The following is a 15,868-nucleotide window of genomic DNA, read 5'->3' on the forward strand; positions in this document are numbered from 1 at the left end:
TGGGATCACTACAAGTTGAAACGAAAACACAATGCAGCATGTCTGTGGTGCATCGGAGCTATCCTAGCATGATAGCACATCGTGTGCTACACCATGACGTAGCATGTTTATTATCAGAGCAGCGTCACTGCAGCAGGTTAGTGAAAATACAATCGTCCCATGAGGGTTTCTGCCAGACCTTTTCAGTCCGGGCGCCCCGCTCCCGCTAAATTCTGCAGCACCCGGACAACGGACAGGAGAAAAAAACTGCGCTGTGTTTGCGGCTAATTAGCAGTTGTGCACCGCGGAGCAGCAGCGGCGGCTGCTTGGACACTCCGTGTGAGCAGCGCGCTGCTCAGCGTCACTTCTTGGCAATGCTCGTCCCCCCCACACACACGTTCCCCCTTGGCTAAACTTTTATCCCGCAGGAAACACTGTAGAGGCAAATAAATATTTTTACAATCAGCTGTTTACACGTCTGAGTCACAGAGGAGAGCCAGCAGTCGTCACCAACTGTCTTTGAATGCACCACACCGCTGAGGAGGTCCTTGAACGCAACGCGAAGTTAAATGGAAGTGATTACACAGAAGAGGCACAGTATGGCTGGATTTCTGAGAAATGTGCCATTTCACAAACAGCTGATATGGCAACGCTTGTCAGTTATCTCGACTTCTGTACCGGCAAAGTGGGTGTGACCAATCACAGCGAGTGGGATGCGCACATGGATGAGACTGGGATGGAGTCAATTGAACAGAGCGTTTTCGGAGGAAGGAAGAAAAGTAAGGAAGTGGCGCAGTAAAAGACACAGATCTAAGAAGCTTTCAGTGCCGGTTATCCTGTATAGGCCCTCTAGGGGGGCCAGAAATTAAATACGGATGAGCAAAACCGGCTGATCAACGTCCCCTTTAAGATAAATAACGAACTAATATAAAATGAATGTGATTTAGTGGTGTGTGTGTGTGTGTGTGTGTGTGTGTGTGTGTGTGTGTGTGTGTGTGTGTGCGTGCGTGCGTGCGTGCGTGCGTGCGTGAGAGCGAGAGAGAGAGAGAGAGAGAGAGAGAGAGAGAGAGAGAGAGGGTAACCTACATATCTGGCATCCTTTCGCATTCTTCACAGCATACTTCACAACTGTCCGCAATTTTACCGCATAAAATTACGGTGGCCGACAGGTGCAAACGCGCTGCAAACACAGAAAACACATGCAAGAAAGAAACGCTGCAAGAAAAAAATGCTGCAAGAGAAAAAAACGCCGCAAACACAGAAAACACTTGCAAGAGAAAAATGCTGCAATCACAGAAAACACATGCAAGAAAAAAAACACATGCAAGAAAAAAAAACGCTGCAAGAGAAAAATGCTGCAAACACAGAAAACACTTGCAAGAGAAAAATGCTGCAAATTCAATCCACAACGGAAGTGCGCCAGGTCGCTCCAAGAAGAAGAAGAAGAAGAAAGTACGGAAGCCCTACAAGGACATGGTTAAATACTTTTTTTTTTAATTTCCTCCGCTTTGCCGTGATAACGAGTTAATTTCAGCGGTTTATCGAGAAGTCGACTTATTTTTCCACGTTGTCTCGACAAAACGACAATACAGTGAACCGGAAATCCCAGTCTTTCACCAGACAGCAACGCTCCGCCGCCACGGACCACAGACAGGAGAGTTCAGCCTGTTTATGAGCTTTTTGTACTGTTACTCATTTCTGAATAACTTATATGATGCACGCAAATTAAACAACTGTCTGTCCAGCATTTGCACAGTGGAACTGAGATATTTAGCCTCCTAATGCAGGACCTGTGTGTTTTCTAGTGTCTGACCCAGACTGTGTCTGTTCTGGAGCAGCTCAGAGAACTGTAACAACCAAATTCACCAGGTCAGCTTTTCCATGCTGCTTCATGCAGACAGACATGTGACTTGTAAGAAAAATAGTGGAGCAGTGAGTTAAAAGTGGATGGCGACAAAATCAAAGACAGCAAGCAGACTGCTGGAGAAACCTGTTGCAGGAGTTCTAATCAGTGTAAAACTTAAGTGGGGATGTGGTTGATAAGGGTCTCATTCAGTTCTGCTTTGTTTCATTTTTTCCCACAATACTTTTATTGATTTTCAAGTTTTATAGTTTCACTATAAACAAAAGATAGCATAAGAACACAGCTCAAAACACAAACACACCCATTCACACCTGGTAGACCTGCACCAAATGACTCATATATGCACATACATGTACACACACACACACACACACACACACACACACACACACACACACACACACACACAAAACCAAGTGGCATGCACAGAACACTGATAATGGCGAGAAAGAAAACAGTAGTAGTTTGAATGTCATGTCCAGTTCTGCTGTAACGTCTCCTTTCATTCACTCACTCACATGCTCACTAACTCACTTTCATTTACTCACTTATTCACTTTTACTGACCGATGTCTTGTGTCTTTTTTATTTTACAGAAGGAGCTGGACATCGTGATGACAATGTGGAACACCGGGATCCAGCCAGGCACTAAAAGATACGATCCATTCCATGGAAAACCTTTCCTCTGTATCATGTACCAGAACTTTACCAAGCGCAGGACGACCACCAGCCAGTGGACAGAGGGAACATTGTCTTGGAGGACATCTGTCTTTGGAAAACTGACTTAGTCTGTGATCCAGATCTTCACCAGCTCTGCCTTGTGGTCATAAATAAACTGAATCTTGAGGCAGGTCATGATGCTGCTGAGGCAACCAGACTGTACAGACAGCCGAGGTCTTAATGAGAACACAGCTGTCAGTCAGATTAACCCCCACCTACCAAAACTGTTGCCACAACAGCCAATATTAAAAACTTTAGCCTACCGCTTTGAGCACACTTCCATTTCCAGTGTTTTATACACACCTGTTTTCTGATTTTTTTTTCTTTTTTCACAGTGTTAGTTTGTATGGAACGTATCATGGATGCACTGAAACAAATAAATGTGTTCAGTTTTAATGTGGGATGTTTGCATGTCCTCTAAGTCCAACTATGCTTCACAAATATCCATTTTCTTAAAGAAAAAAATCCATTGTATACGCTTAACTTACACTGCTGTGCTCAGCTGTGGCATTCTTTAATACTGAAGTAACACTCGAGATCCATGTGTGCTTGTTTATTTTGAAAGGTCAAACCATCATTAGGTCATGTTAAATCATTTAATTTTATAGGACAGTCTCAAAAAAATGCTTGAATGTTTATCATTTTTGTAGATATTTTTATTTACACATCAAAGCAACCAAGATGTCAGACATGTAGCCTGATAAAGCTTGATGTCAGCTGGTTTATCTGAATCTTACACCTGTGTGACAACAGTGTGACGGAACAAATGGTTAACTTCAAACCTAAAACCAGGCAGTTCAGTTTATGGTACAGCCAAATTTACACCACAGCCACATTTCAGTTAAGATCTATAAATTTGTGTGAATTGAATCTCTTGCTTTGACTGATTTGTTGAGTCAGTCAGTTTTTATGAAGAGTATCTCTTTATAAAGATGAAACTGTCCAGAAAAGACTGTTTAATTGTTCTATATATATGCATTTATACCCTCAAATGGAGGCTGATGTACTCAAACATTTTTGACAATGTCCTCATGCATGACACCCATGTGGGCTCAGGAGCAGCTGTGATTCATAAAATCATAGATAGGAACCAAAACAATTTGACTGGAAGACATTACAAAAAACTGGATTGAATTTCAAACAGTTTAATACAAAAATAGAATCTTTGTTGACAATGATATTCTACAATAAAATTATTCAGGATCTGACAAGATTTTGTCATGAAAATAAAACGGCATGAAACTGAGCAAGAGCAGGAAGTAAAGCCGGCCTCCACACGGCTCCAGGAGGAGGAAGAGACTTTGGCAGGGCTTCCTCATCCTTCATCCCACCAGCATCTTTGTCCACCTGCCACAGTAAAAACAAAAACTGAAGTTACAAAAGAAAAAAACATATATAATCAGGAAGCATTACTTGTCATCAATAGGATAACGCCTGTAAAGCTGGAACACAGCAGAACCTTCCTGCACTCAGCATCCAGTGCAATACGTTTTTTTCCCAATTCAGGAAAAACTTAAATTTCACTCTGGTTCATTTCAAGTCCCAATTTCTAATTTACTGTTCCATAATTGATTCATTTTAATTTCATTTTGTGAAAAAACAAACAAAAAAAGTTTGCTGTTTTTGCTTCGCTATGAATTCAGACAAAACATTAGTAATGTATTCTATTTTATTTGGATGTTTGAGACTTCCAAATACATCTAAAGTTTATCAAGCAAGTTACAGCCACCTTGCTCTTGTAACTCAACATTATCTGTGACTGATGATTCTGTCAACATCGACTCATTTGAAACAACTTTTTTTCTGTAATGAACATATGGCTATAGCCAAAGTGGCTGTTCTGCTATATGTATATAACTGAAAAAACACCAAAACAGTACAGTTGTCAGGATGGGAAGCAGGGAAACAGCATTTTTTGATTATTACATAAGTACAGAAAGCTGACCTGGTGAATTTGGTGAGGTTGTTGCAGTTCTTTGAGCTGCTCCAGAACAGACAGTCTGGGTCAGACACTAGAAAACACACAGGTCCTGCATTAGGAGGCTAAATATCGCAGTTCCACTGTGCAAATGCTGGACAGACAGTTGTTTAATTTGCGTGCATCATGTAAGTTATTCAGAAATGAGTAACAGTACAAAAAACTCATAAACAGGCTGAACTCACCTCTGTCTGTGGTCCGTGGCAGCGGAGCGTCGCTGTCTGGTGAAAGACTGGGATTTCCGGTTCACTGTATTGTCGTTTTGTCGAGACAACGTGGAAAAATAAGTCGACTTCTCGATAAACCACTGAAATTAACTCGTTATCACGGCAAAGCGGAGGAAATTAAAAAAAAAGTATTTAACCATGTCCTTGTAGGGCTTCCGTACTTTTTTCTTCTTCTTCTTCTTCTTGGAGCGACCTGGCGCACTTCCGTTGTGGATTGAATTTGCAGCATTTTTCTCTTGCAGGTGTTTTCTGTTTGCAGCGGTTTTTTCTCTTGCAGCGTTTTTTTTTCTTGCAAGTGTTTTTTTTTCTTGCAAGTGTTTTTTTTCTTGCATGTGTTTTTTTTTCTTGCATGTGTTTTCTGTGATTGCAGCATTTTTCTCTTGCAGGTGTTTTCCGTGTTTGCGGTGTTTTTTTCTTTTGCAGCATTTTTTTCTTGCAGCGTTTCTTTCTTGCATGTGTTTTCTGTGTTTGCAGCGCGTTTGCACCTGTCGGCCACCGTATAAAATGGCATAAAAACTCTGCATATTCATTTGCGTAATCAAGCATTTTAGCTCACATAATCTGGGATTCAAGTACGCATAATCAAGAATTTTGGCTCGCGTTTTTCTGGAGGGTCTAATTAATATTTCACAGCGTAGTGAATGTGCGGACTATAACGTGTCCACCAAAGTGTTTTGGGGTTGTTGGATTGTGTATTTGATGAGTAAGTAAGTAAGTAAGTAAGTAAAGTTTATTTATATAGCACCTTTCACAGACACAAAGTCACAAGGTGCTTCACAGCATACATAAATAAAACAACAATTAAATACACATACATAAATAAGCAGCACTAAAAATGTGATCAAAACAGGCCCGAAAAACTAAGCAAATGCTTGAGAGAATAAAAAAGTTTTAAGTTGTGACTTAAAAGTGTCAACAGTCACAACTGATCGAAGAGAGAGCGGGAGATCGTTCCAGAGCCTGGGAGCAACGGCCTGGAATGATCGGGCTCCTCTGGTCTTAAAGCGGGTACGCGGCACCTTTAAGAGATTCTGGTCCGCAGACCTTAAAGCCCTCACAGGGGAGTAGGGCTGGAGCAGATCGCGAATATAAGAGGGAGCTTGGTCGTGCAAGGCCCGAAAGGTTAAAACCAAAATCTTAAAGTTAACTCTATAGGAGACTGGCAGCCAATGAAGCTCCTTCAAAATGGGAGAAATGCGGGTCCATCTGTTTGTGCGGGTCAGGATTCTTGCTGCAGAGTTTTGCACAAGTTGCAGCCTCGAAAGCTCCTTCTTATTCAGGCATGAGAACAAGCTGTTGCAGTAGTCTAAGCGCGAAGAGACAAAAGCATGAATGATGAGCTCTAAATCATTGAATGAGACCATTTTCCTAAGTTTAGAGATTTTTCTCAATTGAAAGAAACAGTTTCTCGTCAGCTGCTTGCAGTGCTCCGCCAGAGACATGTCTTTATCAAAGAAAACACCCAGGTTTCTAAGACTGGATTTGGCAGACTGCCCGAGGTCACCAAGGTACTGTTTGATCCCTGGAATTGAGACATCAGGGGCGAAGATGAGTGTTTCAGTTTTGTCTGCGTTAAGTTGGAGAGAATTTTTGCTGAGCCATTGTTTGATTTCTGCCAAGCAGTGGAAAAAGGAATCCAGCTTCTGTATCCCATCTGGCTTGAAAGAGCAGTAGAGCTGGATGTCATCAGCGTACAAGTGGTAAGAGACATCCTTAAACCTTTGGATTATGTTACCCAGGGGGAGCAGATACAATAGAAATAAAATAGGGCCCAGGACGGAGCCCTGAGGCACCCCACTTGCCAGATTCATGGACTCTGATTTAACCTGGTTTATAGACACACAAAAGCTGCGTCCAGACAGATATGAAGTGAACCACTGGAGAACCGACCCCGACAGTCCCACATGGTCCCTCAGTCTACATAGCAGGACCTGGTGGTCAACAGTGTCGAACGCTGAGGACAGATCCAGGAGAACTAGGACGGTGCAACTGCCCGAATCGGCAGACATCATTATGTCACTGGACACTTTTAGTAGGGCTGTTTCTGTGGAGTGGTGCTTACGGAAGCCAGATTGGAATTTGTCGAAGAGGTTGTATTGGTCGAGGTAGGAAGACAGCTGATTGCAGACCACCTTCTCAAGAATCTTTGACAGAAATGGCAGCTTAGAGATGGGCCTATAACTATTTCGGTCTGCCGGGTCTAAACCTCCTTTTTTTAGAAGAGGCTCCACAATGGCGTGCTTGAAGGCATTCGGGAACACACCTGATGACAGAGAGAGGTTTATCATTTCAGTGACCGAGGGACCAACTGCCTCCAGAACCTCTGGGAACAGTCTACAGGGAATGACATCAGAGGAACAGGAACAGGATGAGAGTTTCGTCTTGTTTACCAGAGCCAGAGCATCAGCAAGAGTTACAGGCTCGAAGGTGGACCACAAGCTGGAGATAGGCTCAGCAGCAGCCGAGGCACCACACTGAGGGGGTGGCATGTTGTCCTTGAGCTTCTTGATTTTATCAGCGAAAAAATTCAGGAAAGCATGGCTGTCAGCTTCGATGAAAACGGGGGTGACAGGAGCAGCAGGGCAAATGAAAGAGTTAATTGTATCAAACAGTACTTTAGGGTTTTTCTTATTTGCTGCCACCAGTTGGCGGATATAGTTGGACCTGGCATTTTCAACCATTTTGTTGTATGAGGAAATAAGATCCCTGAGATGGAGCCTGTGAACCTCAAGGTTAGTGGATTTCCACAGGCGTTCAGTCTTTCGACACAGTCTCTTAAAGCTTAAAATATGCTCGTTTATCCAAGGACATGCTTTTTTCTGCGTAGACAGATTGACTTTAACAGGAGCCACTTGATCCAAAACCATTACACAGTGGTCATCAAAGCACTGGATTAGGTCGTCTACACTGGAGCCATTTGTAAAAGGAGGGGGATCAAACAAAACAGAGAACCTTTCTGCAGTATTAGCAGTGATGATCCGCCTCTGAGACCTTACTTTTAAAAGTTTGGGCTCGAGACTGAAATGCAAATCACATGACACAAGACAGTGATCACTCATGTGGACATCAATCACAGACACATTCGAGATGTCCAGGCCGAGTGCAAAAACTAAGTCTAAAATGTGGCCCTTTCGGTGGGTTGGCAATGAAACGTGTTGAACAAGGTTAAAAGCTTCAGTCAGTGATAAAAATTCCATTGCATAGGGTGAGGAGGTGCTGTCAACATGAAGGTTAAAGTCTCCAAGGATTAAAACAGGTTCCAGCTTTATAATAGAGGATAAAAAGTCACTAAAATCCTTTAAGAAGGCAGCAGCAGAGCCAGGAGGACGGTAGACCACAACACAGTAGAGAGGGTGCAGGGTTCCCACCTTGACCATCTGGGATTCAAAAGAAGAGTAATCCTGTGAAGGAATCACTTTGCAAATATAATCCTCCTTGTGGACGAATGCCAACCCCCCTCCACCTCGATGGGGGCGTGGCTTCCCATGCACGGCAAATCCAGTGGGGCAGAGCTCGTTTAAATGTATAAACTCCTCTTCTTTCTGCCAAGTCTCCGTGATACACATTATATCCATGTTTTCCCTTGAGATGAGGTCGTTCAGGGAAAAGGATTTGTTCCCGATGGAACAGGCGTTCAGAAGACCGAGATGGATCGAGTGTGACGTCACGGAGGTTGGGTCCGAAGTGTCCAGCGTGATTGGGCGAAGGCAGCTGCTACGCGGGCACCAGCTGGACCGTGCAGATGGAAACACGGAAGTGCGCTGCTCCGATGAGGATCCGCGACCAGGATTCAAACGCTGCCCAGAATTCAGGACAGTCGTGGCCCGGGCAAACAGCGGCGTGGATGCGCTGTCGCTATCATCGAGGAGTTTGACGAGGGGGAACAAAAATACCATTCACCTCCATTGTGTCCGTCCTGAAAACCTTCCCCGACTCACCTCTGAATAAACAACAGCTCGCCCTTAAAACAAAAAGTAAGTACGCTGTTCGAAATGACTAAGGAATTGCGCCAAATGTTTCAATTTGCCAAAATGTTGAAGCATCGCTATAAAAGAGCCGTTCAAACGAACGACTCATTCATTGAATGTCACAGCGCTACAAGCAAGGTCGGATTAACCATTAGGGCAACTGGGCAATTGCCCAGGGGCCCGAGACCTACAGGGGCACACGGCAGTAGCCGCATAACCAGAGCAGAGGCGTAACTTACATAGATTGGTGGGTTATGAAAACCCACGGGCCCTCTTTATTGAAATCCACTGCCAAGGATTTTTGTTTGTTTGTTTAAATCGGAGGCGGAATGAGCAGCAGCTGCTTCTCTCTGGCCAGAGGCGCCGCTACTGGCTAGGGCCCCAAGCTGAAGGGGGCCCCGAGTGACGGCTGACATCAGTCAGTTTCAATGACAAATTAAAGGCGCTACACTATACGCTGCAATGACAGCGTGTCGAAAATTCCCCCCATGGGGCCCTTTCCAAGTGCTCAGTGGTTAGTTGTTGGTAGGAGGGCCCCGACAGACGGCGGATATCAGCGACACAACTTGAAATCCTCGGATAATTTACAATGACACATCTGGAACCTACCTAATGGGGCCCCGCTACTACCCGGCTTGCATCAACGTGATGGTTACATGCAGTCAATATTCGGCATTCAATAGTACTACGCCATAACTGCATTTGCACTTCATGCCACTAGGTGTGCTGTTTGCATTTTCAACCTTATTCTACACAGACACCACAGAAGAAGAAGGGCTGCAGCCTCTCTCTGCATGTTGTGAGAAAAAGCCGGCAGGACGTGGTGATGTGTTCAATGATGCGATGCAGCGTTTTTTGAGTAAAAGAACGAACTGAACTTGTTACTCTTGTAACCAGGTTGAACCGATAAAAAGTGGTTGTAAACAATAATGGTCCACATGTAACGGGGTTTATGTTTGCACTTATGAGCGTTTCCCATACATTTGTTAACTCGTGATTAGATTTTTTTTTTTTTTTTTTTAATGTACTGCAAACTTGCACTTAAGAAACATGGACATGTAAAATAATTGTCACTCTTAGAATTCTGAACTCGTCCTTTTTCTTGTTGTGAGAGTGACTGTTTGTGTTGTGTAATGAAAATGCTTTGAGCATTTTCAGGCAAACTGCTGATTATTTCAGATTTTATCTTTTTCTTTTTTTGTCCATGAACTGTGACTGCAATGAAATAATTAAAGCAAAAAGTTTTGAACTTCCCTGTTATTTAGCCTCCTTTATATGTTCACCCAAATTCAAGATTTTTACAAGTACGGTATTTGAAGTTTTCAGAGTGGTTGCTTTCTTTGAGTCAAAAAGTGGGTTACTTTCTATGCAACCGGAGGGCTCATAGATCAGCTTAGACCAGGGTACTTGCTCCTGTTCTAACACTAAATGAGTGTTTTGGGGGACAATAAGTGCTTTAGGATTTTGTAGGCGTCAGAATTTTAGCTTAGAGGGGCACTTTGAAAGAACTTGCCCAGGGGCACGTCAGTGTCTTAATCTGGCTCTGGCTACAAGCGAGACCATTTCTCTTTTTTTCCTGGTAAATGTGAGATTATTGCGGGGATTATGTGCCCTTTTGGAAAATATGTGGCCTCCGCATAATCAGCAGCAAAAGGGTGATTTATGCGTGAATTCATGCGATTACATAATCGCGTTTTTCTGGAGGGTCTATTTAAGCACCTGGTATAACACATTATAAGTAGTTATGAACACTCATACATGATCACAATGCTTTATAACTCACTATACAGCATAGATTAGGGTTAGGGTTAGGTCCTGGCATTGTGGTCATCTATGAATGTTTATAACTATAGCTACACGTGTTATAATGGCATTATAATACTTTACGAAGGTACTTATAATGTGTTATACAGGGGGGCTTCAAATAAAGTGTTACCGCCAATTTTCATTTCCCATTTTGACATTGGTAGATAAAAGTCAAGACAACTCGTCTCCTGTTTCTCGTCCCGTCTCATCTCGTCTCGTCTCATCTCGCAAGACTAAGCTAACCTGTAACGCTGCCGCCAGGCAGCAGCCATTTTTGATCACCCCTGTTTTCAATAAACTTGTTCAAACGTCTACCCTGGTCTGGTCTTGGGTCTTCACTCCTTAAAGTCTTGGGGCTCTACTTTTACAGACCAGATGAAAGCATGGTGCAGACCATGTGTGCCGCCCTTGCGCCCCGGCGTGTCCAGAGCATTTTGCAAGTTTGTGAAGAGCGCAGTCTGGAGCAGAGCGTCTCTGTCCCTCCCACCAGCGCAACTGGCGAACAGGGAGGACAGAAGCCATGACTGGGTTTAACACAGCCGACTGCAGTCTTGACCAATCAAATGAACGTCTCTCCTCGCATTTGAACTCACTGCAGGCAGAAGCACAAAGCAATTTCACCTCACCATCACCATGGACCAAGGCAGCAGCAGCTGCTGCAGGCGGTCAAAACTTTTCCCAGGAGGAAACTCGAGTAACTGATCTTTAAACCCCGTATAATAAAATTGAGTGGTGTGGACAGATCACAACATGAATAAATTGTAATGGCAGTGAAGTCATAAGCACCTCTGCTGTGTTGGAGGATACACTTGTATGACTGCTACTGGCAGGATGAAGTAAAGGAACAGTTCTATCAACTACACATTAGGTCCTTGTGACTCGAATACCAAGCTTCAGAAGCTGATAAGATGTTCTGCTGAAATGTAAACAAACCAACATGTTCTGGAGATAACAACACTCAGGTTCTGTTTTTGTTTTTTCTTCTTTACGAAACGAGGATGCAGACTTGGGTAGCCATTTTTACCTTTTATTAATGAGTACACCAACTTACACAGACTGCTGGATGAGGACACTGAACATTTACTACACTACCCATAATGCACTGGGTGCATCTTCACTATGGCAGTGTGAGTTACACAAAATGCACAGCAACTCACACATCCGTCTCTTAAATATCCCTGATGAAGATATCAGCTCTCAGTTGGCAGCTGACATCAACGCCCAGAAGAACACGGAATGAAAGGTCTGCTCCATGAAGGTTCAGGGTGTTGCCGCCTGAACGCCAAACTTTTCTGAAATAAAAAGGATGCTTTCGGAAACGGGGCCTCAGGCATGAGAAATACTCCTGATTGAGGCTCATCAAGTCATAATGATTTAAGGTAAATGTTGTTGAGCAGCAGAGTCGACCTACCAACCCAGAAAGCTTCAAGGAAAAGTATCAAACTTTGCTCACAGAGTTGTGGTCTTTCACGTTTTGTCTCATGCTGAAGGTCACACTTCTTATCAGCTGCTTTATCGTATTTCACACTGCTAAAGGTGCGACAGTCGCTCAGATGGTAGAGCGGGTCGTCTCATAACCGGTTCGATCCCCGCTCCCACAGGCATAAAACTGCCGTTGTGTCCCTGGGCAAGACACTTCATCCACTGTGCCTAAGTATGAAAGTAGTGTGAGAGTGAATGGTTGGTGGTGGTCGGAGGGGCCGATGGCGCAGACTGGCAGCCTCGCCTCCGTCAGTCTGCCCCAGGGCAGCTGTGGCTACAGCAGTAGCTTACCACCACCCAGTATGGAGAGAATGAATAATGCAAGCGCTATATAAAACCAATGCATTATTATTATCATTATTATTATTAAAGGTGTGAACGCTGATCACAAGATAAAAATAACTTGAGGTGAAGATGAGGAAGTGACATCAGTGAACTGCAAGAAGTGGACAGATCATCTTTAAAAGCAGAGTTAGGAAACTACTCCAGTGAGACGACGACTGAAGTCAGACCTGTGGAAATGTTTCTATTTCACCTCCTTGTGCTTCAGTCTTCAGGTAAGTACTCAGATTACTGGAAAATATCTCTCAAACACCACTTTAGTTTTCCCTTCTGATGTTTTTCAGGAGACCAACATGTTTTTGTTCAATCTGCTCATTTTCAGTCAGAAAACTTCAACACTCAGTTTTGTAGAAGTAACTGAGAATCACTCCTCCATCAGTTATTAGGGTAACACTTTACTTGAAGCAAGTAAGTTTAGCTATAGTTAAAAACACTCATAAATGATCACAATACTTTGTAACATGAATTAGGGCCAGGACCTGGTGTCTAACCCTAACCCTACGCTGTATAGTGGCTTATGAAGCATTGTGATCATTTATGAGTGTTTATAACTACTTATAATGCGTTACACAGGTATGCTTCAAGTAAAGTATTACCGTTATTAGTTACTTCTTCCAAAAGTAGTGGAGTTACTTTAAAACGGGAAAGATAGAAAAGCTAATGAATGTTCCACAAAGTATGCCATCAATCAGGACAGTAAGAAGGATTGACCAGTTTCAGATTCAGTTTGGACCTGTTCTCAGACTACATTTAGACCTGTTACCACACTAAGTGTTTCAGAACTGGACCTGATGTAATCTATTGCGGTTGTTCTCTCTTTCCTTGGAAACTAATGAAGTTACTGAATGGGAAAATGCAGACAAAAAGTTGAGAGAGATCTCAGTTGTGACTGTTACCAACAGTTTGTTTGGTACGACTTTACTTGAAGCACCCGGTATAACACATTATAAGTAGTTAAAAATACTCAGAAATGATCACAATGCTTTATAACCCACTACACAGCATCGGGTTAGGGTTAGGTCCTGGCATTGTGATCATTTATGAGTGTTTATAACTATAGCTACATGTGCTATAATGGCATTATAATGCTTTATAAATGTACTTATAATGTGTTATACCGGGTGCATCAAGTAAAGTGTGACCGTTTGTTTTTACAGAACAAATAGTTTTTGGTGCTGAGTTTTCTTCTTCTTCCTCACCAGTGGCTGCAGTTGTTCAGAGAGCAGGAGAGGACGTCACTCTGACCTGTCAACATGAGCTGGAGGGTCAACAGGACTGTAATGGGACAACGTGGTACTATACTCCTGGAAAAACTGCCTTAGTGGAGCTGGTTCAACTTGGGAAGATAAAACAGAACAATGAAACAGAACCAGACAGACTGAGAGTTACAGCTGATTGTTCTCTGATGATAAAGAAAGTCACAGTTCAGGATGTTGGTCGTTATGACTGTTTTCAATACATATCAGACGGATCATTGGGACACATTGAAGTTAACCGGTCTGACATGGATCTGTCTGTAGCAACCAGTGAGTATTTATAAGATGTTTGAACATTCAGTATTATTGTGATCACAGAAAAAAAGGCTCATTTGTCTCATTTGTATTTTTCTTTCAGTAGTGACTGAACAGGAAGTCGATGACGAGGAGACACTCAAATGCTCCGTGACGTCTTCAGAGGAAAAGTGTGAACAGGAAGTGAAGTGGAAGATCAATGATCAAGATATTGATGAAGTCAACAATCAGACAAAGACAGAAAAGAATGAATGTTCTGCCACTGTGACTCTGAAAAAGTCACATTATCTTCACCCACAAACACACTTCCTGAGCTGTGAAGTGACTGAAAGGAGAACCGGAGAAAAGTTTTGTTTCAGTCCTCGACCCTCAGGTGAGCCCAGTCAGAAACAGAGACTCAAATCAACAGAAGAAAAAACAAATATTTATTTGATGGATGTTGGTTGAAAACAAGGCTTGATTTAAAAATGAGGACTGAATCTCAGTAATTGTTCATATGATTTAACTGTTTTGTATATTTTTCGTCCAGGAGGCACAAATTCAACAGTAAAACCAGAAACCTGCACAAAGTCGACCACAACTGGAACCAGTGGAGCTTCAGCAGATCCACAAGGTAACGACTCCTGACTCTGATCAGAATGTTTAAAGAGCAAAACCAGGCTGAGACCTGCAGAGGTTCAGATCCAGTCCAGATCCCTGTTGGAGCTCCAGGAGGAGTTTCAGACGAGGAGGAGCAGCTCAGCAGCTCCACTTCTTCTCTGTTTTCACCAGTTGTAAAGAAAGACGTTTTCCAGTCAGACTGTTGAAGCCATGTCTTGATTCTCTCTGCAGGTCTGAGCAGAAATCTGGCCGTCTCTCTGGGATTAGCAGCACTTGTCATTTGTGTTGTGACGGTTAACATGTGGGCCAGAATTAAAGGTGAGTCTCAGGTCAACAAGTTGCTCCAGTTTTTTACTGTTGATTCAATCTTCAATTGACTTTTTCTTTGTTTTTAGAACAACAGATTCAACGAGATGGAACCACAGTGAGTATAAAGCTGAGTTCTACATGTTTCTGTCTACAGAGAAAGAATCTTTCCTTCACATCTCTGTCATGTTGGATTTGTTGTTCAATGACGTTCAGAGAGATCAGAAACATTTGGATGGTTAAAGTGTAGCTGGAGCCCAGTCTCACTCCAGACTGTGTAACAGCTCCGTTGGTCCACAGGACATATTGTAGACATGTCAGGAAAGATGTGTGTTTGATCGTCCCAGTCTGTCCTCTGGACACATCTTCAGGTCAGACTGCCGTCTCTCTGCCTGCTCCCATGACAAACATGGTGGACATCTCTTCTATTTTCGGTGGAAAATGCTCACAGTATCTTGAAATACAGCATTTTAAGACAACAAAGAGGAGGTTTAATAAAAAACAGCTGATCCATTGACCTGACGAGACAACCTGGACCCGGTGTGTGCAGGAGGTTTACCTAACCCAGCGCTGTTTGCAGACTCGGCGTGAAGAAGACGAGGCTGCAGTGACGTACGAGAACCTGGGAGAGCCGTCTGTTTCTGTCCGACTCCACTGAGCGACATCGCCAGTCCACTGCTGCTGAGTCAGCACTTTCACTGTTTTCTCTAAATTCAGGATGTTGTTTTAAATGAAGCTGTTCTCATTTAGTTATCTACAGTTTTTCTTCTGTTTCTACTTGTATCAGTTTATGAGTGACGTTGGACACGAACAAATAAATCTCATCACATTGCCTCTAATAAACAGGAGCTTAGTGAAATCGCAACTTTTTTTCTTTATTCATTTCAGACACGTTGAGAACACTTACAAAACACATCTACATAATAGATGGAGAAGAAAAATATTGATGTAATTTCATGTACCACTCTACCACAGTGTACGATCACTTTGCTCTACAGGAATCTGCTCAGTTTGATTCAAACTCTGCGCCAGGCCAAGTTCCAGCTCGAGCCTGACTGTTTTTTGTTTTGCTCCCTGTAATAAACA

The 15,868-nt window shown here is 43.0% G+C and overlaps 1 long non-coding RNA gene across 1 annotated transcript; it reads left to right on the forward strand.

Moving 5' to 3' along the window:
- Positions 1-14,442: 14,442 nt before the first annotated feature.
- On the forward strand, positions 14,443-15,464 carry LOC115402472 (uncharacterized). The gene is made up of 4 exons (XR_003933120.1): positions 14,443-14,489; positions 14,708-14,794; positions 14,872-14,900; positions 15,363-15,464. It is a non-coding gene; the product is annotated as an uncharacterized LOC115402472 (long non-coding RNA).
- Positions 15,465-15,868: the final 404 nt, after the last annotated feature.

The sequence above is a fragment of the Salarias fasciatus genome, chromosome 15 (genome assembly GCF_902148845.1).
Source record: "Salarias fasciatus chromosome 15, fSalaFa1.1, whole genome shotgun sequence".
In the NCBI taxonomy this organism is placed as follows: domain Eukaryota; kingdom Metazoa; phylum Chordata; class Actinopteri; order Blenniiformes; family Blenniidae; genus Salarias; species Salarias fasciatus.